The sequence below is a fragment of the Heterodontus francisci genome, chromosome 40 (assembly GCF_036365525.1).
Source record: "Heterodontus francisci isolate sHetFra1 chromosome 40, sHetFra1.hap1, whole genome shotgun sequence".
NCBI classification, from domain to species: Eukaryota; Metazoa; Chordata; class Chondrichthyes; order Heterodontiformes; family Heterodontidae; genus Heterodontus; species Heterodontus francisci.
The window spans coordinates 39,317,467-39,335,312 of NC_090410.1; positions in this window are offsets into that span (position 1 = coordinate 39,317,467).

A 17,846-nucleotide genomic window follows, 5' to 3' on the forward strand; every position below is an offset into this window, starting at 1 on the left:
TGGATTTATTTGGAGCGAGGTTTTCAAAGATTGATGTGAGGGTACAGTTGAGCAAATCGGTAGCTGTGGAAATGTTGTGGAAAATGGAGGGTCAAAGTCCAGACAGTTGGGATTTTGAAAGTGCAGTTGTCAGTGAATTGGGGGATGGTTTTTTTTCCAGGGGGTGGATACAGAAGGATGTAGGGTTGGGCCGTGGGAGGGGAGTGTGGGTGGAGAGTGAAACAAGGAAGTGATCAGAGATAACCTTATCTGTGATTGGAGCATGACCATGACAGATGGCATGGTCAAGTTTGTAGCCGTGAAGATGAATTGGGAAATTTACATGGAGGGAGAGATTTAGAGAAGATTGGAAGGCAATGAACTCAGAGGAGGGAGAGAATGATGAGTTGTGATGGAGTTTGAAATCACCAAGGCTATGATGTCATTCAGAGCAGAGGCTGAGGGAGCAAAGCAATGAAGATATATCATTAAGAATATTTTCATCGTACTTGAGAGGTTGGTAGAGAATGAGGATTTGGATTGAAAGGTGAGATGGATGGAGCAATGGGGGGATGCTGAAAGGAGGAGAAAGTGCCAGAGGAGTAGGGGGGTCAGCCCAAGGTGTGATCTGGTAATAAGTGCCACACCACCATAGCGTCAATCTTCAAAGGGATTGTGGTAGAAGGTATAGCCAGGTGGTGACAGACAACTTTATACAGCTCCATCATAATCTCCCTATTCTCATATTCTATGCCTGGGCTAATAAAGGCAAGTATCCCATATGCCTTCCTAACCACCTTATCTACCTGTGCTGCTGCCCTCAGTGATCTATGAAGAAGCACACCAAGGTCCCTCTGACCCTCTGTACTTCCTAGGGTCCTACCATCCATTGCATATTCCCTTGCCTTGTTAGTCCTCCCAAAATGCATCACCTCACACTTCACAGGATTCAATTCCATTTGCCACTGGTCTGCCCATCTTTCCAGTCCATCTATATCATCCTGTAAGCGAAGACTTTCCTCCTCACTATTTACGGCACCACCAATTTTTGTGTCATCTGCGAACTTACTGATAATACCTCCGATATTGACGTCTAAATCGTTAATGTACACTGCAAACAGCAAGGTCCCAGCATCGATTCCTGCGGTACACCACTGGTCACAGGTTTCCAATCGCAAAAAAAACCCTTGACCATCACCCTCTACCTCCTGCAACTAAGCCAATTTTGGATCCAGTTTGCCAAATTGCCCTGGATCCCATGGGCTCTTACCTTCTTAACCAATGTCCCATGCGGGACCTTATTAAAAGCCTTACTGAAGTCCATGTGTTCCACATCAACTGCCTTACCCTCATGTACACATCTAGTCACATCCTTGAAAAAATCAGTTAATTTTGTTAGACACAATCTCCCCCTGACAAAGCCATGCTGATTATCCCTGATTAATCCCTGCCTCTACAAGTGGAGTTTAATCTTGTCCCTCAGATTTTTTTCCAATAGTTTCTTGACCACTGATGTGAAACTCATTGGATTGTAATTACCTGGTTTGTCCCTGCTACACTTCTTCAATAATGGTACCACATTCGCTGTCCTCCAGTCCTCTGGTACTTCTCCTGCAGCCAGAGAGGATTTGAAAATTTGTATCAGAGTCCCTGCGATCTTCTCCCTTGCCTCACGTAACAGCCTGGGATGCATCTCATATGGGCCTGGGGATTTATCCACTTTTAAGCCCTCTAAAACAGCTAATATGTCCCCCCTTTCAGTGCTAAATTGTTCAAGCGTATCACAATCCCCCTCCCTGATCTCTACACCTACATTGTCCTTCTCCAAAGTGAACGCTAGGGGAAAGTGTTAGGTCATGATGTCAGTGTAATCATCCACAATAATATCAAAGATGGAAAAGGCCTTGACATTCTGGTGGGAGATGTGTAACGGGATGGTGAGAGCTGATCCGCTGGCTGAGTCCATAATGGGAGGGGTGAGTTTGATGAGACGGATAGTGGAAGATTAGTGCTCAGCGGGTGCACTGGGTGGGAGATTCGGTGAAAGATTAGGATGGGGCAATTGGGATTAATGCTAGTAATGAGCGATCGTCAAGTGCCTCGATGATCACTGTGGAGGATTCTGAGAGAGATAAAGTGGGAAGCTGGAGACTTACCCAATAAAACATAGACATGAGGAGTGATCAGGGGACATGTTGCATATTAGTTTAATTTGAGCTAAATGTATGATTAGCGTAAAGGATTCTCTGCATACGACAGTTGCTCTACGTTTACAAAAGGTACCTTACATTAAAAGCAAACTCAATCAAATCATCTCAGTTTGTCTTTAAAACAACCTGATTACCGAGACTGAGTGGAGAGAGGCTGGATTCACATGTGAGCCATATGTAGAAATCTTCCATTTTCCTCTTTATTTTAAAATCGTAGAAAGAACAGTAAAGGGATATTTCACTCCATTCTTCAGTTCCTCTCTAAACTTACTCTGGGTCACGGCGTAAATAAAAGTGTTTGTGCAGCAACTCAGGAACTGAAACATAACTGCAAGTCGTTCTACAATGGGGGACATGTCTTCTGAAAAATTCCAGTACAGCAGACCAATTCTAGCATGCATCGTAGCCACCAGGAACAGAACCCATAGAAAGATAAAATTCCCCGATATTATAAAAAGTGAAGTGATTGATTTTCTTCTGTTCATTGTCTCTGGATCACTCTGACTCTCCCCACTGACCCAGTCCCGAAGTCTCTTGCGAATTCTGATGGTCACTAGAATGTGTCAGACAGTTATAACATTGAGCATCAGAATCAGAATAAATGGTACACACGGGGTGAAAATATAATGTAGAAATTCAATTGCTGCCCATACTGGTGAAAGCAGAACACTCCAGGGAATAATGCAGAGCCAGGGGGTTCATAAACTGATGTAGCTGCTTGAAAGCATAAAGTACCAGAAAATATTCGTTACACAGAGCAACACAGACATTGTTCCAATAATCACAGCTGCCGATTTCTCAGTGCAATATTTAGTTTTCAGTTTCTGGCCGCAAATGGCCACAAATCGATCAAAGGTGAAAGTGACAGTGAACCAGACAGAACAGTCCGTTGCTGCATAAAGTAGGACAGCGTGGATATTACACGCTGGAATATCAAACAGAAAGTGAAACATTCTATGATAACTAATGGGAATTTGCCTCAGTATCAGATCGAAGATAATGACCAGTAGATCCGCCGCTGCCATGGCCACCAAGTAACGAGTGACACATTTGGAGAGACCACACTTTCCCCGAGACAGGATCACAATTGTCACTAAGTTAACTGTAAGGAAGAGGAAAAACAGGAACATTATACATCAGGATGGGAGCAGGAATATCAATATGGTGGATACATGGGTAGAATAAACTGAAAGCTCACTGCATCCCGTGATGGAATACAATGTGTTTGAATTTTATGATTAAAATAGCTTCTGCTACTGATCCATGACCGTGGGATATGATACAGTTTGGGTTCCTGTTTCAGATTCTTTATATTTAATCTCTGGCACGACACCAATCCACCTGATATTGTGAATTAAGATTCAGCCTTTTGATGATTTGGCAAATTTGGATCTCAAATTCATTATTGTCTCAAGTTTTTAATATATATTGTGAATAGTTGAGGCCTCAGAACAGGTCATCTTGGCACATTGCTAGCCACTTCCTTCCAATACAAATACATTCTGATTATCCAAACTCTCTATGTTCTACTGCATAACCAATCTTCAAACCAGGTCAATCTTTTGCCTTCAATTCCAGGAGCTTTATTTTTAACTGACAATCTCTGCTGTGGAATCATATCGACTGCCTTCATTCACAGCCATTCCAAAAAAAAAACTCAAGTGATAAGTTTAGCACTACTATAGTGTGCTTTTTGTAAAATTAGTGTAATTTATTAAGGGCTTTAGATTGTAGTGGGTCGTGTTTGGAGTAGACCAAGGCCCCGAGTGTAATTAGTATTTTTTAAAGGGAGTAACTGATTAATCTAAAGTAAGTCATGGCAGGAGAGCTCACACCTGTGATATGCTCCTCCTGCGCTATGTGGGAAATCAGGGACGCTTCCAGTGTCCCTGACGACCATGTGTGCAGGAAGTGTATCCATCTGCAGCTCCTGGCTACATGCATTACGGAGCTGAAGCTGCGAGTGGATTCACTGTGGAGCATCCGCGATGCTGAGGACGTCGTGGATTGCACGTTTACCGAGGTGGTCACACCGCAGGTAATGGCTGCACAGCAGAAAAAAGATGGGTGACCACCAGACGGAGTAGTAGGCGCAGGCAGGTAGTGCAGGAGTCCCCTGTGACCATCCCCCTCTCAAACAGATATACCACTTTGGATACTGTTGGGGGGATGACCTCCCAGGGGAAAGCAGCAACAGCCAAGTTCGTGGCACCACGGAGGGCTCTGCGGCACAGCAGGCGCGGAAAAGGGTTGGAAGAGCTATAGTGATAGGGGATTCTATCGTAAGGGGTGCAGATAGGTGTTTCTGTGGCCACAAACGAGAATCCTGGATGGTATATTGCCTCCATGGTGCTTGGGTCAAGAATGTCTCGGAGCGGCTGGAGGACATTCTGAAAGGGGAGGGTGAGCAGCCAGAGCTCGTGGTCCATATTGGTACGAATGACATAGGCATGAAAAGAGATGAGGTCCTGCAATGTGAATATAGGGAGTTAGGCAGAAGGTTAAAAAGCAGGACATCTGGGGTTGTAATCTCAGGATTACTCCCTGTGCCACGTGCTAATGAGGGTAGGAATAGGAGGATTAGGCAAATGAATGCATGCTGAAGAGCTGGTGTATGCAGGAGGGCTTCAGCTACTTGGATCATTGGGATCACTTCTGGTGCAGAGGTGACCTGTACAAGAAGGATGGGTTGCATCTAAACTGGAGGGGGACCAATATCCTTGCTGGGGGGTCTGCTAGCACTACTCGGGAGAGTTTAGACTAGTCTTGCAGGGGTGTGGGACCCAAAGTAGTAGTCTCTCAGATGAGATAGTTGAGGCAAATGTAGAGGTTGAAGCAAGCAAGTCCAGTAGGCAGGCCGGGAAGAGGCAGGACAGGGAGCGTGGAAGGTCTGGTAGGCTGAACTGCATTTACTTTCGTTTAGATTTAGTTTAGTTTAAAGATACAGTACTGAAACAGGCCCTTCGGCCCACCGAGTCTATGCCGACCATCAACCACCCATGCAGACTAATCCTACACTAATCCCATATTATTACCACATCCTCACCTGTCCCTATATTTCCCTACCACCTACCTATACTGGGGGCAATTTATAATGGCCAATTTACCTACCAACCTGCAAGTCTTTTGGCTTTTGGGAGGAAGCTGGAGCACCCGGAGAAAACCCACGCAGACACAGGGAGAACTTGCAAACTCCACACAGGCAGCACCCAGAATTGAACACGGGTCGCTGGAGCTGTGAGGCTGCGGTGCTAACCACTGCGCCACTGTGCCACCCTATGCAAGAAGGCTTCCAGGTAAGGCAGATGAACTCAGAGCATGGATTGGTAGATGGCATAGTGTTATTATAGCTATTACGGAAAGGTAGTTGAGGGATGGGCAGCTCAATGTTCAGGGGTATTGATCTTTCCGGCGTGACAGAGGTGGAAGTAAGAGAGGAGGGGGAGTTGCACTATTGATTAGGGAGAACATCACGGCAGTATTTAGAGAGGATATCCCGGGGGGAATGTCCAGCGAGGCCATATGGGTAGAACTTAGAAATAAGAAAGGGGTGATCACTTTGATGGGATGAGACTATCGCCCCCCCCCACCCCCCCAAGTAGTCAGAGGGAAGTGGAGGAGCATATATGGAGGGAAATCACAGATCGGTGTAGGAATTATAGGGTTGTAATAGTAGGTGATTTTAACTTCCCTAATATTGACTGGGACTGCCTTAGTGCTAAGGGATCAAATGGGGAAGAATTTGTTAAGTGTGTCCAGGATAGTTTTCTGAAGCAGTATGTGGATGGCCCGACTAAAGAAGGGGCTTTTCTCGACTTCCTCTGAGGAAATGAGGATGAGCAGATGGTTGATGTGTCAGTGGGGGAGCACTTTGGGACCAGCGACCATAACTCTATTAGCTTCAAGATAGTTATGGAAAAGGATAGGACTCATCCTCAGGTTGAAGTCCTAAATTGGGGGAAGGCTAATTTCGATGGCATCAGACAGGAACTCTCAAATGTTGAATGGGAGAGGCTGTTTACAGGTAAAGGGACGTCTGGCACTGGGAGGCTTTTAAAAGTGAGATAGGAAGAGTTCAGGGCTGACATGTTCCTGTTAGATGGAAGGGCAAGGCTGGCAAGTTTAGGGAACCTTGGTTGACGAGAGATATTGAGGGTCTGGTCAGGACAAAGAAGGAGGCACATGTCAGGTATTGGCAGCTGGGATCGAGCGAGTCCCTCGAGGAGTATAGGGGATGTAGGACTACACTTAAGAAGGAAATTGGAAGGGCTAAAAGGGGCCATGAGGATTCCCTGGCAGCAGAGATAAAGGAGAATCCTAAAAGCTTCTGTAAGTGTATTAAGAGTAAAAGGGTATCTCGGGAGAGAGTAGGTCCCCTGAAGGATCAGTGTGGCAATTTATGTGTGGAGCCATGGGAAATGGGCGAGTTCTTAAATGAATATTTCTCTTGCGTTTTTAGCGTGGAGAAGGTCATGAAAGCTGATGAGTTCAAGGGAGGGAACACCGACACCCTGGAGCATATCAACATTACAAAGGAGGAGGTGTGGGAGGTTTTGAAGCGCATTAAGGTGGATAAATCCCCAGGGCCTGACCAGGTGTATCCGAGGATGCTATGGGAAGCAAGTGAGGAGATTGCTGGGGCCCTGGCAGAGATTTTTGTATCATTGTTAGCCACGAGTGAGGTACCGGAAGACTGGAGGATAGCTAATGTTGTGCCTTTATTTAAGAAGGGAAACAGGGATCAGCCAGGGAACTACAGGCCGGTGAGCCTTACATCAGTGGTAGGAAAATTATTGGAAAGGATTCTGAGAGACAAGATTCATATGCATCTGGAAAGGCATGGTCTGATTAGGGATAGTCAGCATGGCTTTGGTGCATGGGAAATCATGTCTCATGAATTTGATTGAGTTTTTCGAGGAGGTCACCAAGAGGATTGATGAGGGCTGGGCGATGGACATTGTCTACATGGACTTTAGCAGATCTTTGACAAGGTCCCGCATGGTAGGCTGGTCCAGAAGGTTCGAACACATGGGATCCAGGGTGAGCTAGCAAATTGGATAGAAAATTGGCTTGGTGATAGGAGGCAGAGGGTGGTAGTGGAGGGTTGTTTTTCAGATTGGAGGCCGGTGACCAGTGGTGTGCCGCAGGGACCGGTGCTGGGCCCTCTGTTAGTTGTCATATATATTAATGACTTGGATGTGAATGTAAGGGGCATGATTAATAAGTTTGCAGATGACACCAAAATTGGTGGTAGCGTGGACAGTGAAGAAAGTTGACTAAGGTTACAACAGGATATCGATCGACTGGGAAAGTGGGCAAGGGAGTGGCAAATGGAATTTAACGCAGGCAATTGTGAAGTGATGCATTTTGGGAAGTTAAACCAGGGCAGGACATATACAGTGAATGGCAGAGCACTGGGGAGTGTTGTTGAGCAGAGAGATCTTGGGGTGCAAGTACATAGTTCCCTGAAATTGGCAACACAGGTAGACTGGGTGGTGAAGAAGGCGTATGGCATGCTTGCCTTCATTGGCCGAGGCACTGAGTACAAGAGTTGGGACGTCATGTTTCAGTTGGACATAATGTTGGTTAGGCCGCATTTGGAGTACTGTGTGCAGTTCTGGCCTCCACACTGCAGGAAAGATGTGATTAAGCTAGAGAGGGGGCAGAAAAGATTCACAAGGATGTTGCCTGGTTTGGAGGGCTTGAGTTATAAAGATAAATTGGAGAGGCTGGATCTGTTTTCCCAGGAGTGAAGGAGGCTGAGAGGGGACATGATAGAGGTATATAAAGTTATGAGAGGCATAGATAGGGTAGCAGCCCCGACGAACAAATTTCTCTGCAGCACCTGTGGAAGAGCCTGTCACTCCAGAATTGGCCTTTATAGCCACTCCAGGCGCTGCTTCACAAACCACTGACCACCTCCAGGCGCGTATCCATTGTCTCTCGAGATAAGGAGGCCCAAAAGAAAGAAAAGAAAGAAAGATAGGGTAGATAGCCAGAGTCTGTTTCTCATGGTAGGGATGACTACAATGAGAGGGCATAGATTTAAGGTGAGAGGGGGGGAGGTTCAAAGGGGATCAAAGGGATAAGTTTTTGACACAAAGAATAGTGGGTATCTGGAATGAGCTGCCTGAGGAGGTGGTGAAGGCAGGAACAATAGCGACATTTAAGAGGCATCTGGACAGGTACTTGAATGAGAAAGGCATAGAGGGATATGGAATTAATGCAGGCAGGTGGGATTAGTATAGATAGGCATTATGGTCGGCATGGACGCGGTGGGCCTAAGGGCCTGTTTCTATGCTGTACGACTCTATGAGTCTTTTATTGTTTTCTCATATACTTGTCTTGTTTCTGTTAATTTTAGTGAGTTCCAGTCCTTGATTCATTGTGGAATGTAAGCTATATTATCCTCTTGCTCTGCTGTGAAGACTGACACAAGGCAATTATGCAACAAGCCTGGAATTTCCTTCCTTTCATTGTCTTTCACATCAGCTTTTTTCAGCTTTTACTTATCTTTTTTTTTACCGTTTTTGTTGTTCTTCATCTTTTTGACTGTCCCCTCAACCTACTCTATTCTTTAAATTTTTGTGTGTTCTTTCCTTTAGCTTTAGGTTATCTGTCACCTCTTTTGTCGACCACTGTGACCCTGGCTCCTGCTCCTGATCAGTGACACTGGGATACAGGTCACAATTTAGTGCAGCCATTTGGAGTGGACATGGAGGTCGTGGGTGGGGTGTGGGTGGTAGAATAGTATTGGACAAGTCTCCCCCGAAATCCGACATTGTGACATCGGTTCTGGATCTAGTCAGTGTTGGGAAAGCGTCAAGGCAGCATCACCGCCCCGATGCAACAGGAATGTACAACATGTTGTTTCAATGCATTTGCCTGTAATTTTTATGATTTATTGTGGGGCTTGGGATTAAATGGACCATGGATGGCCCTGACTTGCCTTCAGGACACTGGCCATTGAATGCTGCTGGCACCGAGACAGGGACTCACTTCCGCAATGGATCGGCAGCCATGATCAGCACTGTCCAGGGGATGAAGGGGGAGTGGAGCCCATTGCTAACCTACAGTGCTGTACACTCTGCATGGTGGGGCAGAGTCTCGGGTGTTGAGCATGGGTTGGCAGGGTGTCAGGTGATCTGCAAGAGGGTGCTGGGTATTGGATGTTCAGCAAGGGGATGGTGGATGTTGGGTGACCTGCAAGAGGGGCTTGGTTTTGGATGGCAGTAAAGGGTGCTCTAACTGCTGGGTGAGAGGGTCGACTATCATCAAGGGTGGGCACTGAGGCCCATTAGGCAGTCTGCCAGGAGAAGTCTGTGAGAAATGATTTACACAGCAAAATTCCAGGGACTGTAATGAAAAGCTTTTGTTGTAATTGAAATTTAATTTCACATAAACTGTCTGTTGTATAATTTTTTGGAGTTAGCATATTCTGTCTCCTTGTAAGATTTTTCTTTACAGTCTTTGTCCTTTCAGGAGTTTCAGGAGTAGTGAGTGATGCAGACACAGTACCAACAAATCAGCTCGAAGCCTTGAAAGCTGCTATGGACAAGCTGATGGGTAGTGAATGTACATTTTATTTCCCTTTTGGTCCAAACCTTTACATTTAAAGGTATGACAGTAGACAGGCAATGGCTAGCATTTAAAGAGCTAATACATGCTTTGCAACAACTATACATTCCATTGAACACAAAAACCCGACAGGAAAAATGATCCAAACCATGGCTAACAAGTAAATTAAATATTGCATGAGGCCAAAGGAATGGGCTTATCACTTTGCCAAAAAAGTAGTAAGCCTGAAGAATGGAGGCTTTTTAGAATTCATCAAAGGAGGACCAAGAAACTGATAAAGAAAGGGAAAATAGAATATGCAAGTAAACTAATGAGGAACTTAAAAATGGAGTGTAAAAGTTTTTATATGTATGTAAAAAGGAAAAGATTAACAAAGAAAAATGGGGGCCCATTACAGGGAGAGACAGGGAAATTTATAATGGGCAATAAGGAAATGGCAAAGAAACTAAACAAATACTTTGTGTCTGTCTTCACAGAGGAAAATATAAAAAGCCTCCCAGAAATTCTGCAGAGCCAAGGTACTAGTGAGAATGGGGAACTGAAAAAAAGCATATCCGTAAAAAAAAGTACTGGAGAAATTATTGAGACTGAAAGTTGGTAAATCCTCTGGACTTGATGAACGACATCCCAGAGTGTTGAAAGAGGTGGCTGAAGAGACAGTGGATGTGTTGGTGATCATCGTCCAAAATTCTATAGATTTTGGAACAGTTCTTGCAGATTGGAAGGTTGCAAATGCAATGCCACTATTTAAGAAAGGAGGGAGAGAGAAAACCAGGAACTACAGACCTGTGGGCCTGATGTCAGTAGCAGGGAAAATGCTTGAATCTATTGTAAAGGATGTGGTAACAGCACACTTAGAAGATAATGGTAGGATTGGGCAGGGTCAAGACAGATTTATAGATCAGGCAACCTGACATCTGTAGTGGGAAAATTCTAGAGTCCATTATCAAAGATTTTATAGCAGAGCACTTTGAGAACAGTGGTGGAATCGGGCAGAGTCAGCATGGATTTACGAAAGGGAAATCATGCTTGACAAATCTACTCGAATTCTTCGAGGATGTAACTGGTAGAGTTGATGAGGGGGTGCCAGTGGATGTGGTTTATTTGGACTTTCAGAAGGCTTTCGACAAAGTCCCACATAAGAGATTAGCGCTTAATAGTAAAGCACATGGGATTGGCGGTAGTTTATTGCGATGGATAGAAAATTGGTTGGCGGAAAGGAAACAAAGAGTAGGGATAAATGGGTCTTTTTTCGAATGGCAGGCAGTGACCAGTGGGGTACTGCAGGGACCCCAGCTATTCACAATATACATTAATGATTTGTTTGAGGGAACTAGATGTAATATCTCCACATTTGCAGATGGCACAAAACTGGGTGGGCGGGTGAGTTGTCAGGAGGATGCAGAGAGGCTTCAGGGTGATTTGGACAAGTTGAGTGAGTGGGCTAATGCATGGCAAATGCAGTATAATGTGGATAAATGTGAGGTTATCCACTTTAGTAGCAAAAACTGGAAGGCAGTAGGGGTAATGGAGGAGTGGACCAGAGTGTCGCGGAGGGAATGATCCCTTTGGAATGCTGACAGGGGAAGGGAGGAGAAGATGCATTTGGTAGGTGGCTGCAGGTGGTGGAAATGGCGGAGGATGATCCTTGCATATGGAGGCTGATGGGGTGGAAAGTGAGGACAGGGGGAACCCTGTCGCTGCTCTGGGAGGGAGGGGAAGGTGTGAGTGTAGAGGTGTGGGAAATGGGCTGGACACAGTTGATGGCACTGTCGTACACAATGGGGGAAATCCTCGGTTGAGGAAAAAGAAAGACATATCAGAAGTGCTGTCGTGGAAGGTCGCATCATCAGAGCAGATGCGTCGGAGACGGAGAAAATGGAAGAATGGAATGGAGTGTTTACAGGAGGCAGGGTGTGAAGAAGTGTAATCGAGGTAGCTGTGGGAGTCGGTGGGCTTATAATGGATATTAGTAGACAGCCTATCCCCAGAGTTGGAGACAGAGAAGTCGAGGAAGGGAAGGGAAGTGTCAGAGATGGACCATGTAAAGGTGAGAGAAGGGTGGAAATTAGAAGCAAAGTTGATAAAGTTTTCCAGTTCCTGGCGGGAGCAGGAAACGGCACCGATACAGTCATCAATGTCCCGGAAGACGAGTTGGGGGAGGGGCCTGAGTAGGACTAGAACAAGGAATGTTTGACATATCCCACAAATTGACAGGCATAACTAGGACCCATGTGGGTACCTCCAGCAACACCTTTCACTTGAAGGAAGTGAGTGGAGTTGAAGGAGAAGTTGTTCAATGTGAACAAGTTCAGCCAGGCGGAGGAGGTTGGTGGTGGATGGGGACTGGTTGGGCGTCTGTTCAGGGAAGAATTGGAGAGCCCTCAAACCATCCTGGTCGGGGATGGAGGTGTAGAGAGATTGGACGTCTATGGCGAAGAAGAGGCGGTTGGGGCCAGGAAACTGGAAATTGTCAGAATGACGTAGGGTGTCAGAACAGTCATGGATGCAGGTGGGAGGAAACTGGACCAGCGGAAAAAAGATAGTGTCAAGATAGGAAGAAATAAGCTCAGTGGGGCAGGAGCAGGCTGACACAATGGGTCTGCCGGGACAGTCCTGTTTGTGGATTATGGGAAGGAGGTAGAAGCAGGCTGACCGGGGTTGCAGGACTATGAGGTTGGAAGCTGTGGAGGGAAGATCTCCAGAACAGATGAGGTCAGTGACAGTCCTGTGGGCAGTCGCTTGATGTTCGGTGTTGGGGTCATGGTCCAGGGGGAGGTGGGAAGAAGGGTCTGAAATTTGGCGTTGAGCCTCTACAAGGTAGAGGTCGGAACACCACACAACAACAACACCACCCTTGTATCTCAAAAATACTCCCTTTCAGGATCAATCTCGTTAAGTGATCATTGTTGATGAATATACAGCAAGGAAACATGAATCTGGAGCCCCCTGAATGACAATGACAATGACCTAAACAAGGTCAAAGTACCATCATGGAAGGGCAGTTAGTTAATGACTGACCAATTAGATGAACAGAAATGGGGTTTTACCGACTATGGCACAGAACCAAGCTGGGAAAGGTGTATAAAGTAAGAACTTGTAAGACCCCAAAAGCACGCATCATCATCCAAACGAAGACAGAAGATAGACTTCAATCAAGAGACAAGGCATCGCAGTTAACCGGAGGTTGAGGACCGGTGTTCCATCGTGAACACAACTGCTCACCACTGCCCTTTGCTAAGTATCATGATTTTGTGCTTATTGTAGAAAATGTAATAAAGTCTGTAAAGCTTGTGAAAAACTACTCGTATCCATGTGGTTTTGTAGCTGGTCTGAGCGCTAATTCCCTTTTAGATCTGCTCTCCCAACTTAGACAGTAGTTGTAATTGACCAAGTCTTCCAATTAAATTGAAGCAAACTCCAGATCTTACAAGTGATGCCGAAACCCTGGACTTTGACAAGTACATAAACGGAGGGAGTTAAAGCAAGTTTCACAAATTTCGGAACATTGTTTGGCCAGTCATAATTCTTACGGGGATAATCTCTTAGGAAGGGTGGTAGATTAAACTGACCCAGTGGTGTCTCTTTAAAGTACAAGCTAGGTCGTGAAAGGCCAATGTAAAGAAGGGTTTCTGGGAAACATATGAGGAAAAGTTGGTCAGTAAATGTAATCTAGACAATATCCAATCCCTGTTAGAAGAGTACACACAGAAACATGAGCGCTTTCCCTTCAGAAGGCTTTTGTTAAAGTCCCCCACACGAGGTTGGTTTGTAAAATTTAAGCACATGGGATAGCAGGTAATATACTGGCATGGATTAAGGATTGGTTAACAGGCAGAAAGCAGAGTTTAGGAATAAACGGGTCATTCTCGCATTGGCAGTCTGTGACTAGTGGGTACTGCAAGGATCAATACTTGGGCACCAGCTGTTCACAATATATATCAATGATTTGGATGTGGGCACCAAATGTAATATTTCCAAGTTTGCAGATGACACAAAACTAGATGGGAATGTGTGTTGTGAGGAAGATGCAAAGTGGCTTCAAGGGGATTTGAACAGACTTAGTGAGTGGGCAAGAATGTGGCAGATGGAATATAATGTGGAAAAATGTGAGGTTATCCACTTTGGCAGGAAGAATAGACGTGCAGAGTATTTCTTAAATAGGAAGAAATTAGAAAGTGTAGATGTACAAAGTGACCTGGGTGGCCTTGTCAATAAGTTACTGAAAGCCAGCATGCAGGTGCAGCTAGCAATGAAAAAGGCCAATGGGATATTAGAACAAAGAACATTACAGCACAGGGACAGGCCATTCGGCCCTCCAAGCATGTGCCAATCTTGATGCCTGTCTAAACTAAAACCTTCTGCACTTCCAGGGTCCATATCCCTCTATTCCCATCCTATTCATGTATTTGTCAAGATGCCTCATAAACTTCGCTATCGTACCTGCTTCCACCACCTCCCCCTGCAGCAAGTTCCAGGCACTCAGCACCCTCTGTGTAAAAGACGTGCCTCGCACATCCCCTCTAAACTTTGCCCCTCACACCTTAAACCTATCTCCCCTAGTAACTGACTCTTCCACCCTGGAAAAAGCTTCTGACTATCCACTCTGTCCATGCCGTTTAGAACGTTATAAGCCTCTATCATGTCGCCTCTGCACCTCCGTCGTTCCAGTGAAAACAATCCGAGTTTATCCAACCTCTCCTCATAGTTAATACCCTCCAGACCAGGCAACATCCTGGTAAATCTCTTCTGTACCTTCTCCAAAGCCTCCACAGCCTTCTGGTAGTGTGGCGACCGTGAGCCTTTATCTTAAGAGGATTTTATTACAGGAATAGCAAAGTCTTGCTTCAATTGTATAAAACCTTGATTAGACAGCACCTGCGTGCATTTTTGATCCCGTTACCTGAGGATGGATATTATTGCCATAGAGCAAGTGCAACGAAGATTCATCAGATTTGTTACTGAGATAATGGGACTGTCCTATGAAAAGAGATTGGGGAAACTGGGCTTGTATTCTACAGAGTTTGCAAAAATGAGAGGTGATCTCATTGAAACCTTCAAAATACTTCTCAGGATAGACAGGGTAGATGCAGCTAAGATGTTTCCCCTGGTTGGGGAGTCTAGAACCAGGGGACACAAATTTCAAAATAAGGAGGAAGCCACTTAGGACAGAGATGAGGAGAAATCTCTTCACTTAGAGGGTTGTGAATCTTTGGAATTCTCTACCCCAGAGGGCTGTGGAAGCTCAGTCATTGAGTATGTTTAAAGCAGAGATTGACAGGTTTCTAAATACCAATGATATAAAGGGATATGGGTATAGTGTGGGAAAAAGGCTTTGAAGTGGATGATCAGCCTTGATCATGTTGAATTACGGAGCAGGCTCAATGGGCTGAATGGACTACTCCTGCTCCTACGTTCCTATATAAAGAAACAGTAGCGTTTATCCAGGTTCAGGTCTTGGCTAAATGTTTGAAGAGTGACAGGGTTTTAAATGTAATCACACTCACACTGTGTGCAGTGCAATGAGGAAGTGGTACAGTCACAGGTGAAACAGATGGTAACTCAAAGTGAACCGATCCAGCAGCAGCAGAAACTGCTGGAAATGTTACAAATCAGCTAGCATCCTCTACTGCCACTCTGAGGAACAGGGGCTTAATGCCGTACAGGCTGGGGCAGCTCAGCAGTGGTTAGAGTTGGCGGAGAGGCATATTGTCATTCTCATGCAGGAAAACACCCAGTTAACCCAGAAGTTAGAGGAATCATGGGGAGTCTTTAGAGAGCTACAGGAGTGACCCCACCGAGAGACAGACCAATGCACAGTGCAGGTGCAACATTCAGTGACTGTGGAGCAGATTATGGGAGCCGAGATGAGGGCCATACCAGGGAAAATGACTAGAGTGAGAGAGAGAAATGGATTTATTTGGAGCGAGGTTTTCAAAGATTGATGTGAGGGTGCAGTTGAGCAAATCGTTAGCTGTGGAAATGTTGTGGAAAATGAAATGAATTTGGGATGGTCCTTTTTCTGGGGCAGATACAGAAGGAGGTAGGGTTTGGGTGTAGGAGGGGGATGTGGGTGGAGAGTGATACAAGGAGGTGATCAGAGATTGCCTTATCTGTGATTGAATTGAGACCCTGTAAGATGGGATGGTCAGGGTTGCAGCCATGAAGATGATTTGGGAAGTTTACACGGAGAGAGAGATTTAAGGAAGATTGGAGGGCAATGAACTCAGAGGAGGGAGAGAATGATGAGTTGAGATGGCGATTGAAATCACCGAGGATGAGATGTCATTCAGTGCAGAGGCCGAGGGAGTAAGGCAATGAAGATATCTCAGTGAGAATATTTTCATTGTCCATGGGAGGACTGTAGAGAACGAGGATTTTGATTGAGAGGTGAGAGGGAGATGGTGAAAAGAGAAGAAAGTGAAAGAGGAGGAGGGGGTCAGGCCAAGATGTGATCTGGTGAAAAGTGCCACACAGCCACCACATCAATCTCTATTGGGATTGTGGTGGAAGGTATAGCTAGGTGGGGAGGCTTCATTTAAAGTCATCGAGTTATACAGCACAGAAACAGGCCCTTCGGCCCATTTTGTCTGTGCCAGCCATTAAGCACCTATCTATTCTAATCCCACTTTCCATCACGTGGCCTGTAGCCTGATATGTTTTGGCATTTCAAGTGATCTTCTAAATATTTCTGAAATGTTTTGAGTGGTCCTGCCTCTACCACCTCTTCAGGCAGTGTGTTCCAGATTCCAAACACCCTCTGGGTGAAAAAAGTTTTCCCCTCTAAACCTCCTGCTCCTAACTTAAATCTACGCCTCCTGGTTATTGATCCCTCCGCTGAGAGAAAAAGTTTCTTCCCAGCTATCCTATCAATGCCCCTCATAATTTTGTATACCTCAATCAGGTCGCCCCTCAGCTTTCCCTGTTCTAAGGGAAACAAACTGAGCCTATCCAGTCACTCTTCATATCTGAAATGCTCCAGCCCAAGCAACGTCCTGGTAAATCTCCTCTGCACCCTCTCCAGTACAATCACATCTTTCCTATAGTGTGGCGAGCAGAAGTGTACACAGTACTCGAGCTGTGGCCTATCTAACACTTTATACAGCTCCATCATAACCTCCCTGCTCTGAAATTCTATGCCTCAGCTAATAAAGGCAAGTATCCCATGAGCCTTCCTCACCACTTTATCTACTTGTGCTGCTGCCTTCAGTGATCTATAGACAAGTACACCAAGGTCCCTCTGACCCCTCTGTACTTCCCAGGGTACTACCATCCGTTGTATGTTCCCTTGCCTTGTTAGTTCCCCCAAAATGCATCACCTCACACTTCTCAGGATTCAATTCCATTTGCCACTGCTCCAGCCATCTTACCAGCCCACCGATATCGTCCTGTCATCTAAGGCTTTCCTCCTTACGATTTACGACACCACCAATTTTCGTCTCATCTGCAAACTTACTGATCATACTTCCTATATTCACGTCTAAATCATTAATGTACACTGCAAACAACAAGGGTCCCAGCACTGATTCCTGTGGTACACCACTGGTCACAGTCTTCCACTTGCAAAAACAATCCTAGACCATTACCCTCTGCCTCCTGCCACTAAGCCAATTTTGGATCCAATTTGCCAAATTACCCTGGATCCCATGGGCTCTTATCTTCTTAACTAATCTCCCATGCGGAACTTATCAAAAGCCCTACTGAAGTGCATGTAGACTACGGCCTTACCCTCATCTACACATCAAGTCACATCCTCAAAAAATTCAATTGTTTGTTAGACACAATTTCCCCTGACAAAGCCATGCTGACTAGCCCTGATTAGTCCCTGCCTTTCCAAGTGGAGATTAATCCTGCCCCTCAGAATTTTTCCAATAGTTTCCCTGCCACTGATGTTACACTCACTGACTCCAAATAGTTCCAGAGATGTCGAGGAAAGGATAGCAAAGATGATTCTCGACAGGAGTGAGAGTAACAGGGTAATGGTTATGGGGGACTTTAACTTTCCAAATATTGACTGGAAATACTGTAGTTCGAGTACTTTAGATGGGTCTGTATTTGTCCAGTGTGTGCAGGAGGGTT